Source organism: Episyrphus balteatus, chromosome X (assembly GCF_945859705.1).
Source record: "Episyrphus balteatus chromosome X, idEpiBalt1.1, whole genome shotgun sequence".
Taxonomy (NCBI): Eukaryota; Metazoa; Arthropoda; class Insecta; order Diptera; family Syrphidae; genus Episyrphus; species Episyrphus balteatus.
This window is the reverse complement of record NC_079138.1, coordinates 4690077-4700684: the sequence shown is the minus strand read 5'-3', so window position 1 is coordinate 4700684 and position 10608 is coordinate 4690077.

Sequence of the window (10608 nt, the reverse complement as noted above, 5' to 3'; positions counted from 1 at the left end):
GTCCAATCGGCCGCACCATTTAATGCTTAAAGTCATTGAAGTAGCTGATGTAACTGATGTGAATATAGTTTCCTGTGGAACAGGCTTCAGGCCCCCTGAACACAAGCAATATCTATACCTAATCAAAAGAGGCCAATGTGAATTTCGTAAGGGCCTCGTGTTTCTGTTATGTTACAAAACCCTACAAAATTGAACCTTGTTTACTTGAAAAATTGTTAGTTTGGTATTCATCTATTAAAATCGTTATTTTTCACTTACCACTTCGGTGAAATTTATTTTTTTCCATCTACCCGTGGGATTTATATCGAAATTGAGTATCAAATGCAGAGTATAATCTTCATAAAAACTATGCAAGAAGGAACTTACGAAACTGGACATATCAAAGAGAAGCATTTAGTCAAAAGAGAACTAAATCGGCTGTTGGCCAAGACAGAATTCCTACCTCCAGCCTTCAAAGAAAGCTAGTGCTGTAGTCAAGTCGTTATTGCTACGGACTTCACAAAGACGTTTGATAGAATCTCAAACAAAGTACTTAATCTCATCACGAGTGATTTCATTAAATCATATTTAGTGTCATGTACCAGGAACCAGACCTATCTTTTTATATGTTTTTGGGCACGCCGAATTTCAAGTCCGTTTTGCCCTGTCACCCTCCAGTTTTGAGTAAAATGCAAAAAACTCAAAAAAGGAAGTTTTTTGCCTTTGGATATTTTATGTTTTTTTCCCATAAACTGTTGGGTGAACCAATCCTGTGGTGTTTTTACTCCTTCAGGAAAAGTTGCAGTGGAGCGCAATCTAAGAATATAGTGAAAGAAAGTATAGGTTGAGCTTGATCAAATAGACAGGATAGGAGGAAAAGTTACTACACCATTGCTCCTCAATCACGAGAGTTGAAAAAGGCAAGAGTTTTCAATTCAGCAGAAGCGGGATCAATTATCGTGGCAAAACAAGCCAGAGACACTCGAGCTGCAGCCTAAACTACTCAAGCGAGTGCTTCAAACTTGGTAATTAAGTGTTTTTGGTAATATCATTTGCTTTAAAGGTAATTGAAATTTTATGTTAAGTACCAACATAACGGTTTTTTCTCAAAACCGCTTTTAACGATTTTGATTGTAATGCGGCAAATAATATCATATTATCGAAATAAAAAAAATAATTTATTTTACCATTTATTAATGGATTTCTTAATATCTGACTTTTCCTAAGCGACGCGACCGATTTCAATTAAAATAAAAAAAATTTTTTTTTTGTAAAATCAAATTAAGGTGACTAATTTAATTTTTAATTGTTATTTGACTTTTTTGAGAAAAAATAAAAATGCAGTTTTATTGCCACTGCTTTAAATATTACGTATACAAAGTTTAATCAAAATCGTTAGAGCCGTTTTCGAGAAATTTGTAATATCGTATTTTTTTGTATGGGAGGTATACGTTCTAAACGAGATATAAAAAAACAAAAAAAAAACCAACTTTCAGAATTCCATAGAAATCATCTGTACCAAATTTGAAGAAAATCCATCCACCCGTTTAGGCTGTGGAAATGTGTACAGATGGACGCACAGAGGGACCCACTTTTTCGGAATTCTCCATCATCGTAATGTTGGTTTTGATTAAAACCTCAATTTTTTTTTCGACACGAAACCAATATTTGCCCTATAGAGCAAGTAAAAATTTGTATAAAAAGGGTTTTTTCAACTCTAATGTTAAACATAATAAAAATTTTCAAATAAAATCATTTTTGGATTAAAAAAAAGTTCAAATTTTTTTTTGAAAAATAAAGTTTTTGAAAACGGACGAATGAATTTTATTGAAACTTTGTTTTTATATCTATGTCGATTAATATAAAATTTTAAATGGCATACCAGAATTTTTTTAAACGGCTCTAACGATTTTCAATTTTTTTTTTTTTTTTCAAAGCCATTAAAAGCCATTTTGTCCATTTAGGCTAAGGGTTTCTTTTTATTTTATACCGAAAACTGAAATACTAACTTAGTTCATAGATTTGTTTGTCAAACAAATTTTTTAGTGAGTCTACTTTTTGAGATGCCTAGAGACTTGTAAAATTTTGATAGTGCTACTAAAGAAATTGTATTCACATAATCTTCTTATTTTGCTCGATTTTACTATTTCTAGCAACGGGGCCTTTTTATCTAGGTGGTCCATTTTAGGCCACCTTCCCCTCATACTGACTGTGGATTGGATTGTGGCTGTAATTATGGGTAGCTGTATGCTCTATGGAGACCGTGTGTCACTAAAGCATTAACATTAAACATGTTACAACTGCCCTAATACCTGTAATAAAGCAAACCGCTGCCATAACTTAAAATAAAGTATGACAACGGCCCTGCGTCCTTAGTTTTGAAGTTATTGGAAAAAACACATTTTTTGGTTGATTTTATTTTTTCATCAAGAACATTTACCCAAACGAAGGAAGGGTGCCTCAATCAACCTCGCGTTTGAAACAGGAGGCAGCTAAAGCTGAAGATGCAGATGGCTGGAGAAGCTGGTTGATTCAGACCCAAATCCAGGCCTTATGCCACTGGTTACGCCAAGTAAGTAAGCAAGGTATCGCTGACAAGTTTTAGGAATTATCTATGGATACGGACTTTTCTCGAAAGATCTCAGCAAGTCTCACAACCTTAAACAAAGGTTCCCGTATATGTTTCCTTCTCTCATTGTGCTGCTGCAAAATTCCAAACCGACAAACCTAAATTGAAATGAAAAAAAAAAAAAAAACTATACCAATTCAACTTCAATTCAAATGTATTTTTTGCTAAGGAAAAGACAGTTTTCTAGCACTTTGCAAAAAAAAAAAAAAAAAACAAAACAAAACAAAACTAGTACAAGATTTCTTAGTGTTTTTCTACTACTTTTCCTAACCATGCGCACCAATATCAATACCCTTTTCGGTGCGTCCCATTCACCAATACTCTGACAAACCTATAATTTTGTTTCGCATTCGCCCTTGTGAAATCTGAAACGGTTGAACAATAATGGCGTCTACTTTTCCGATTGCAGCCAATTGACAGTCGCACAGAGAGCAACTGACCCGCCCCCTACCAGAATTAATACGTACTTAGTCCCGCCCACTGGCCCCGAGTTAAAGCCAATATATTCCCCAGTGGGTTGGGCCCGTTTTCCATCCAGCATATTCGCATTAAGTAAGTATTCCATTACAACGCAGGTCTTTGCCAATACCACTATGATTTTTGGAGGAATTAGGGGGTGTGTTCATTTGGTTCTGTCAGCAGGCGCGTACGACGAATACCTCTCATCCAGAGTCCAGAGTGCGTGTATTGCAAATCTTCTAGGTATAGTTTCTCCTTGGCAAAATAAAACAATTGTCGAAATGAAATAACGCAAAAGGACTCTCTCTCTCCATGCAATATGAAAAATAGAAAAGGACGAACAAAAAATAAAAATAAAAAAAAATAAAAATAAAAAAAAATGCTGCCCTTTAAAATTTCACTTTTCATTATTGGGAGAAGACTTTTTTCATCATTTTTTGTTGTTTTTGTTGTTGTTGCTGCTTCTGATGCTACTGCTGCTACTGCTGCTCCCTTCTGAATATGTTTCCACTTTTTTAAATATATTAAAAAAGTATATTCGCTAGAAAAAATAAAAATGAATGAAGAGATGGATGTATTTTTCTTCGGATTTATTGAAGCGCGTTTTCCCAACGAGCAACACAACATCAGCAATAGCATCAACTTCAGCATCAGAACTCTGCAAAACGCCATCCAGCAGCACCCACATCCCATCATAACACAGAAATGGGGGGGTATGTTCAGTAGGTACCTCTTCCACCATCAAGCTATTCATGCGATTGTTATTATTTAAAAAAAAAAAAAAAAAAAAAAAAAGAGAAAAAAACACACTTTTCTGTATGGTTTTTATTTCTTTTTTTTTTTTATGTTCTGATGTTTTTGTTGTTCTGTTTTTTTTTTTTTTTTTTTTTTATTTTTCATTATATAAATATTTTTATTTTTGTATAATTATTTCTCAGAGATTTCTGGCTTTCGGATTGTGAATCTGAGAATTATGATGAAGTTTTTATTATGGGTATGGTACCTATACAATGTACCTACCTACAGAAAATGTTGCAGTTGCAATTAGAAGATATTAAATAAAAAACAAAAAAGATGCCTCAGTTATTCATGCAAACATTGAACTGTATAACTATTGTGCTGGATATTCCTTTTTAACCTGTGATGTATCTATGGATGAAGGCATACCTAGTTACATCAAATTAACGTTATACATATTTATTCAGACATTTATTTTTGATTTTCCTTATATTTAAAAAGAATTAAGTATAATTTAAGCAAACTTTAGAAAATAATTACAGTAAAACCCGGATAAGTACCTCACCTTAAATGCACTATTTTGACAGGCACTAAAGCGGGTAAGGTACTTACAAGAACCCGGTTAAGTGCTCATAGGCACTTATCTCTATATTTATTAAATAATAAAACAAAAAATATGTTTGATTACTAAAAACATAATCTTCACAAAACAAAATTACTTTGAAAGTTCAAAATAGCTAACTAGTTAATTTCTACCTTTAGTAGAATTTTTGAATTTAAAGCGGTTTAGGAAACGAAGTTTTTCTTACAGTTCAAACTTGTTTCAAATGTGTACTTAAAATAATTTTTTGCAAGTAAATTCAACTATAAGTATTTAAAAAGCCAGGCAATTAAGCGGGGAAGGCAGTTAAGCGAAAGGTACTTAAAAGATGAATTTTATATGAAAAAATCCTTAAAATTTTGGTTCTAAAAAATCAAAGGTACTTATGCGGGTTAGGCACTTAAGCGAGAGGCACTTATCCGGGTTTTACTATAATTGAAATAAAATTTAAAAAGAAAATGTAGAGGGAGTTAAGGGTAGTAAGGCCAGTCATCGGCTAATATGGCCTATGTTAAAGAAATTATGGCTTAGAAAGCATTATCCAACTAATAACACAGGTCTAGGTTTAGGTTTAGGTTTAGTTTATTTCGTTAAATACTAACGAAATCATCACGAAATCATCACGAAATCATCACGAAATCATCACGAAATCATCACGAAATCATCACGAAATTTGTGCTTGGGTTGTGACTATGAAATTATGATAGATATATTCAGGTCTACCTTCGTAGATTTTCAAAAAGAGGCCAAAAAAGAGGATTTTGATAAAAAAAAAATAGGCCCCAATAAAACAATGTGAAAATAGAACAAGTTAAGTACGGCCTCATTTATAGCTATCAGTAAAATCCATCAGTAAAAATTGAAACATCAGGAATCTGAATTCTTTTACTGCTGAGCGTTTATAGCAATCAGTAAATTTACGTCATTAAATTAAATGTTTATTTGACATTCGCGCCTCAAGCAATTTTTTTGCTGTTGATTTCATCAGTAATTTTTTTAATGATGGCACCGGAACAGTAAAAAAATGGAACGTCATCAGTAAAACGAAATGGATTTTTTTTTGGCATTTGGCAGTCAGCTGTTCAGTAAAATAAAATTTCATCAGTAAAATTTATAAAATGAATTTGTGTATACAATTTAACACAAAATGCATTGATTCTTTTTGAAAAAATTAGTGGAAATATTATGTTTTCAATTTATTTCATCAAAATTTTCCACAAAATATAAGATTAAAGTATTCAAAATAGCAAAACAGAATTTTTACTGATGGATTTTACTGATAGCTATAACTGAGCCCTACGACAGTCACACGAAATACCTCATTTGCGCCTTTCCCGAACCGCAACATAAACCTTTTAACATAATTTTTCTTAAAATTAAAATTGTTTGATTATAATAAAAATAATGCTCGTATACAAACATTACTTGTGCATAATTTCTTCAAGAAACAACACAAAATTTATCCAAAATAACCTTATAAAAATCAAATCAGCGCTAAACAACAGTAGGTAACGTATATTTTTTTTTACAATTGAGTCGTTATAATTGAGAGTGGTATGAGTCAAATTTTCCATGATTTTCAAAAAAATGTCTAATTTTTTAATCAAACGTACATAATTTTAAAAAGGAGGAAAAAGAGGAATCAGAATATCAAAAAGAGGAATTTTTTGACAATTTTGAAAAAGTGGAGGGAAAGTGGATTGGGTGAAAAAAAGAGGAAAAATGCCTCTTTAGAGGCGCAAAGGTAGCCCTGGATATATTGATACTCACCTGGAAAATATTTTTTTTTTTAATTTGCTTTTGAAGTCATCAGAGCAATTTCCAGTTTTCAAGTAAATCTGTCTTTTACAAAAATTGTCGTGCATAATTTTGGTAAAAACGAACGTCTTACCCGTTTTGGCTGATTTTTGTTTTGTTTTCTTCATTTTAATGCTGTTTTCATATTCATATTTAGAAAAATAAAAATAAGGAAATTTAAGAAGAAAAAAGTAAAATTAAATCGAAATATTCGTTTTTTTTTTTCGAATTTTTGTCAAATGGGAGCTTGAGGCATTATTTGATACCTTTTATTTTTAATATTTATGGTAAAAATAATTCACTCTGATGGTATTTTTACTATACAAAAATAACTGCTTACACAAATAACTGCATCCAAACTGTAGCAAAACTAGTTCATATTGAAATTCTTTATTTATTGAAAAGTTAAATTAATTTTGTTGCATATACAGGGTGTCTAAAAAGTAATGGATTAAACGAAATGGGCTGATAGGCTAACTTAAGATCTATTAGAATTTGGTAACTTGTTCATCCCAAATACTTACAGTTCTTGTGAAATTTCGAAAAATCCCGACTTTGCAACAGTATTTTGCTTCCTCTGCCCATAATTGATTTTGGATTTTTACAATTCTTTCACTAAAACATTGCCTAACAATAAGAAACAATTAACTAATAAAAATTAATTAACAGTGCCGAGTTTCATAAAAACTCAATTTCTTACTTTTATTTCAGAGCAACAAGACCAAAAAAATTTGTATTGTATGACTCTGGTTTATTATTTTCAAAACTTGTCCCAGTGCAGTTTACAAAAAAGTATAAAAGTTTTTAAAGTTGAATTTAGATAAAAAAAATATTACAGTTTGAACTCAAAAAAACAGGGTTTTTTCGGAGCAAAAAACCCTTGTATTCATCATAACTTTTTTGTTATAATTTAAGTTTTAAATTTAAATTATCTACATTTTATATTTTAACAGTATTTTTTTTTGTAAAAGGCACGGTTCTTGCACTATAGCTCATAAGACTTGAGCTCACAGAATATGAAAATTGTATTTTTGCTCCCAACACTACAAAAAGCAAATCTTAGGAGGGAAAAGGGTGATTATCTATTGTTTTGGTTTACCATGAACCCAAAAAGTGCAAATTAAACCAAAGCACAAAAAATATTTTTATTTTTGTCGCCCTGTGCAATCTATAAAGCTTTATAGAAGCAAAAATGTTAGAAATGGTATTTGTTTTAAGTCGACTTATCTAATCTCTCCATTCACAATTTTTAATTAATTAATTTTTTAAATTTCTTAAAGTCAATAATGTTTAAGTGCTTGCATTGAGCTTATGAAATGAACGAACAAAAATTAGATTTGATATAAGCTTTGATTCTTTTGGAGCTATCAGAAATATTATATTGAACTTCAAAACTATTAAAATAAGGCTTCACAATAGTGAACAGTCGTTTGAAAAAGTACAGGAAGTCATAGTTAAGGAAAGACTTTCATTGAGAAGCTCCTAAAATGAGATGTTTTTATAATGGTTTCTTTAAGGCCTACAAGAAATACATTATCTTTTTGTACTTAACCTGTACTTAGATAAATATTTAAAACTTTACATACTTTCCAGATGGACCAAATGTGTTTGATTGTGTTTTGTTAAGGCCTTTTACAAGCAATTTAGCTGGTCTTAAAATAGCCTTGGTTAGCCCTTACCGAAGTTTTACTGAAGAGAAAGGAAAATTTGGCTTGGTTTGCAATATTCATTTTTCGGGTGGGTCTATAATAAAAAACTTTTTAGATCTCTGGATTCACAAATGTTTGGACCTCGAGTATTCGAAAAAAATTTTCAATTTGGGTTATTGGTGTGCGTTATAGAGCAAGTCAAAGTTAATAATATTTTATTATGAAAAAAAATCTGTTTTTTTATTTTTTCTCTTAGCTTTGAGTGTTAAAACTAGGAAGAGGGATTCTAAAATGTTTTAATTTCTATTTTTTTTTTTTTCAAATGCTGTGGGATTATTTAAACCAAAAATTAAAAAAAAAAAAAAATTTTTAATAGTTTAATTTAATGTTTTTTTAAACACTGTTTTTTGCACACTTTTTCGACTTCAAATTGCATAGAAAAAAAAGCTTGCCCACGTAATCAAACCAAGCTCAGCTGATTCAAAATCCTTATATATTTCTTAATATAATCATTTTTATCAAAAAAACAAAACCGACTTCCATGATTCAAAACGGGGTTTTATGGTTTTTTTTTAATAGTTCCTATGGCTTTAACTGAACGAAATTGAAATGGGACCACACTGCAGCCACTAGCTTTCCAATACAAAAAAAAAATTATCAAAATTGATTGACTCTGTGGAAAGTTATGCGGTAACAAACATAAAAAAAAAAAAAAAATCCAGACGAATTGAATACCTCCTCCTTTTTGGAAGTCGGTAAAAAAAATCCAAAAGCTCAGCTGCGTCATTTTTCATCCAACTGAGCTAGAGCTCAGTCATTTAAAATGGATATATCGCATAACAATTTGTTTGAAATTTTTGTCAACATTAGGACTTGTGAAGAGTTTATATCTGCCTAATGATTGACGGAAATATTTTAAACGAATTGACAGAAACAAAGTCTACGCGGTCATGTCCGATATGCAAAAGGACACAGAAAAGCTTCAACAATCAAGATGAATCAAATGAGGACGAACATAACTTCCAATATGGAATATCTCCACTGCATGCTAGAATCAGTTGCATGGAATTTATTTTGAAACTTGCGTAGGTCTTCAACCGCTCGCATAACTGGAGTCAATGGAGAAGTTATTATGATGCTGAAAATAATACCTACTAAATGTTTTGAATTGCAGGAAAGTAACGAATGCAGTTAAATTTGGAGAGTATACTAAGAAAACAGCAGAGCTTCTAAAAAAAAGTATTCTAAAAAACTACTCACGCCTACTCTTCACAAAAATTGGTCCATAGTCAAAATATCATCGAATATCAATCACTTTCACTTGGAGAACACTGTCAGAAGAAGCCCAGGAGTGCAAAATTAAAGACTACAAGAAGTACAGATATCAAAATACGTGCAAAGTTTCAAGGATTCGGCAGAATGAAGACCTATTTAACATGCTTGCAACATCATCGGATACACTTATTTCTTCCTTAAGGCATGTAAGAAACCAAAAAGATCTAAAAGAACAATACCAGAAATGATGAGTTTATTACAAATTACCCCCGGACTTAGATGATAGTTTTAAAGAAATCTAGTATTTTGCATATATTAATTTGTTACTGAAATACATTATAAATTTACTCTTCTATTAAGAAAAAAAAAAAAAAAATTGCAAAAAAAAAAAAAAAAAAAAAAAAAAAATACTTTTCTAACCAGTTCCACTCGAATTGGTTCCTTTCCTTTTTCCCCACTGTGTCACTTAACTCAGATTACTTCAGAAATTGATTTTTGAAGATTTTATATCAAAATACCATTATGTTTACAACCTTATGTAAAACTTCTTACTTTAACACCAAATTCTGAAACACCCTGTAAAGTTTTTTTTTTTTTTTGAAACTCACAATTTACATAGCCTTGGAAATTCCCTTCAAGATAAAAAAAATCTTTATTTGTTTGGAAGATATTAATTTTGCAAGCAAAAAAGTCAAAACGGGCCACTGTGCGTCTACGTAAAGCAATGCCAAAAAACACAGCTAATATATTCGTCCCCAAAGTTTCGAAAAAAGTTCAAGTTTGAAGATATGAGCTCCTAGTAAAAAGGTCTATGGATTTAAATACAAAAATTAAAATAGCTAAAGAGCGATTTTTTAAAAGAGCAGTGAAATTACAAAGAACAGAAAGCGTTTTTTTCTTGTAAAAGCAGTGAAAACGAACACCTATACCAATATTTCATCAATTTATATTTGAAATATTATAGGTAATTAATAATAGAGTCAGAGTGCATTGTTATTCCATTCAACTCAAACCAATTACGAGAATATTTCAAAATAATCGAAAAATAGCATTACACATTATGAAACAGGCAGCATTGCGAAATGATTAAATTTTATTTTTTATGTGACATAATTTATTTTAAATGGCAAAAATTAAGTGAGCAGGTATTTTAATTTCATTGAAATCGATATAAAATATTTGTTGTTTGGATTTTGGTTAGCCTTATACTCACACTTTTTTTTGTTGTCATTATTTATTGATGAGTAAAGAGGTTAATTTTAACTGAGCAACTGCTTGCTACTACCTACTCTCATAAACAATGTGTGTGTTTTTTTGTTTGTGTGTCATTATAGAGTTTTGCATTTTGCAAAAGAAAACGACATCGCCACATTTGAAATCCGTCCAAAACTTTGGCAGGTGTCTGTCAAAAATTTTGCTTTTTCTTTTTTTTTTTTTTTAAACTCCGTAGTGGTACGGCCATTGGATCCATGGGTGTAAAC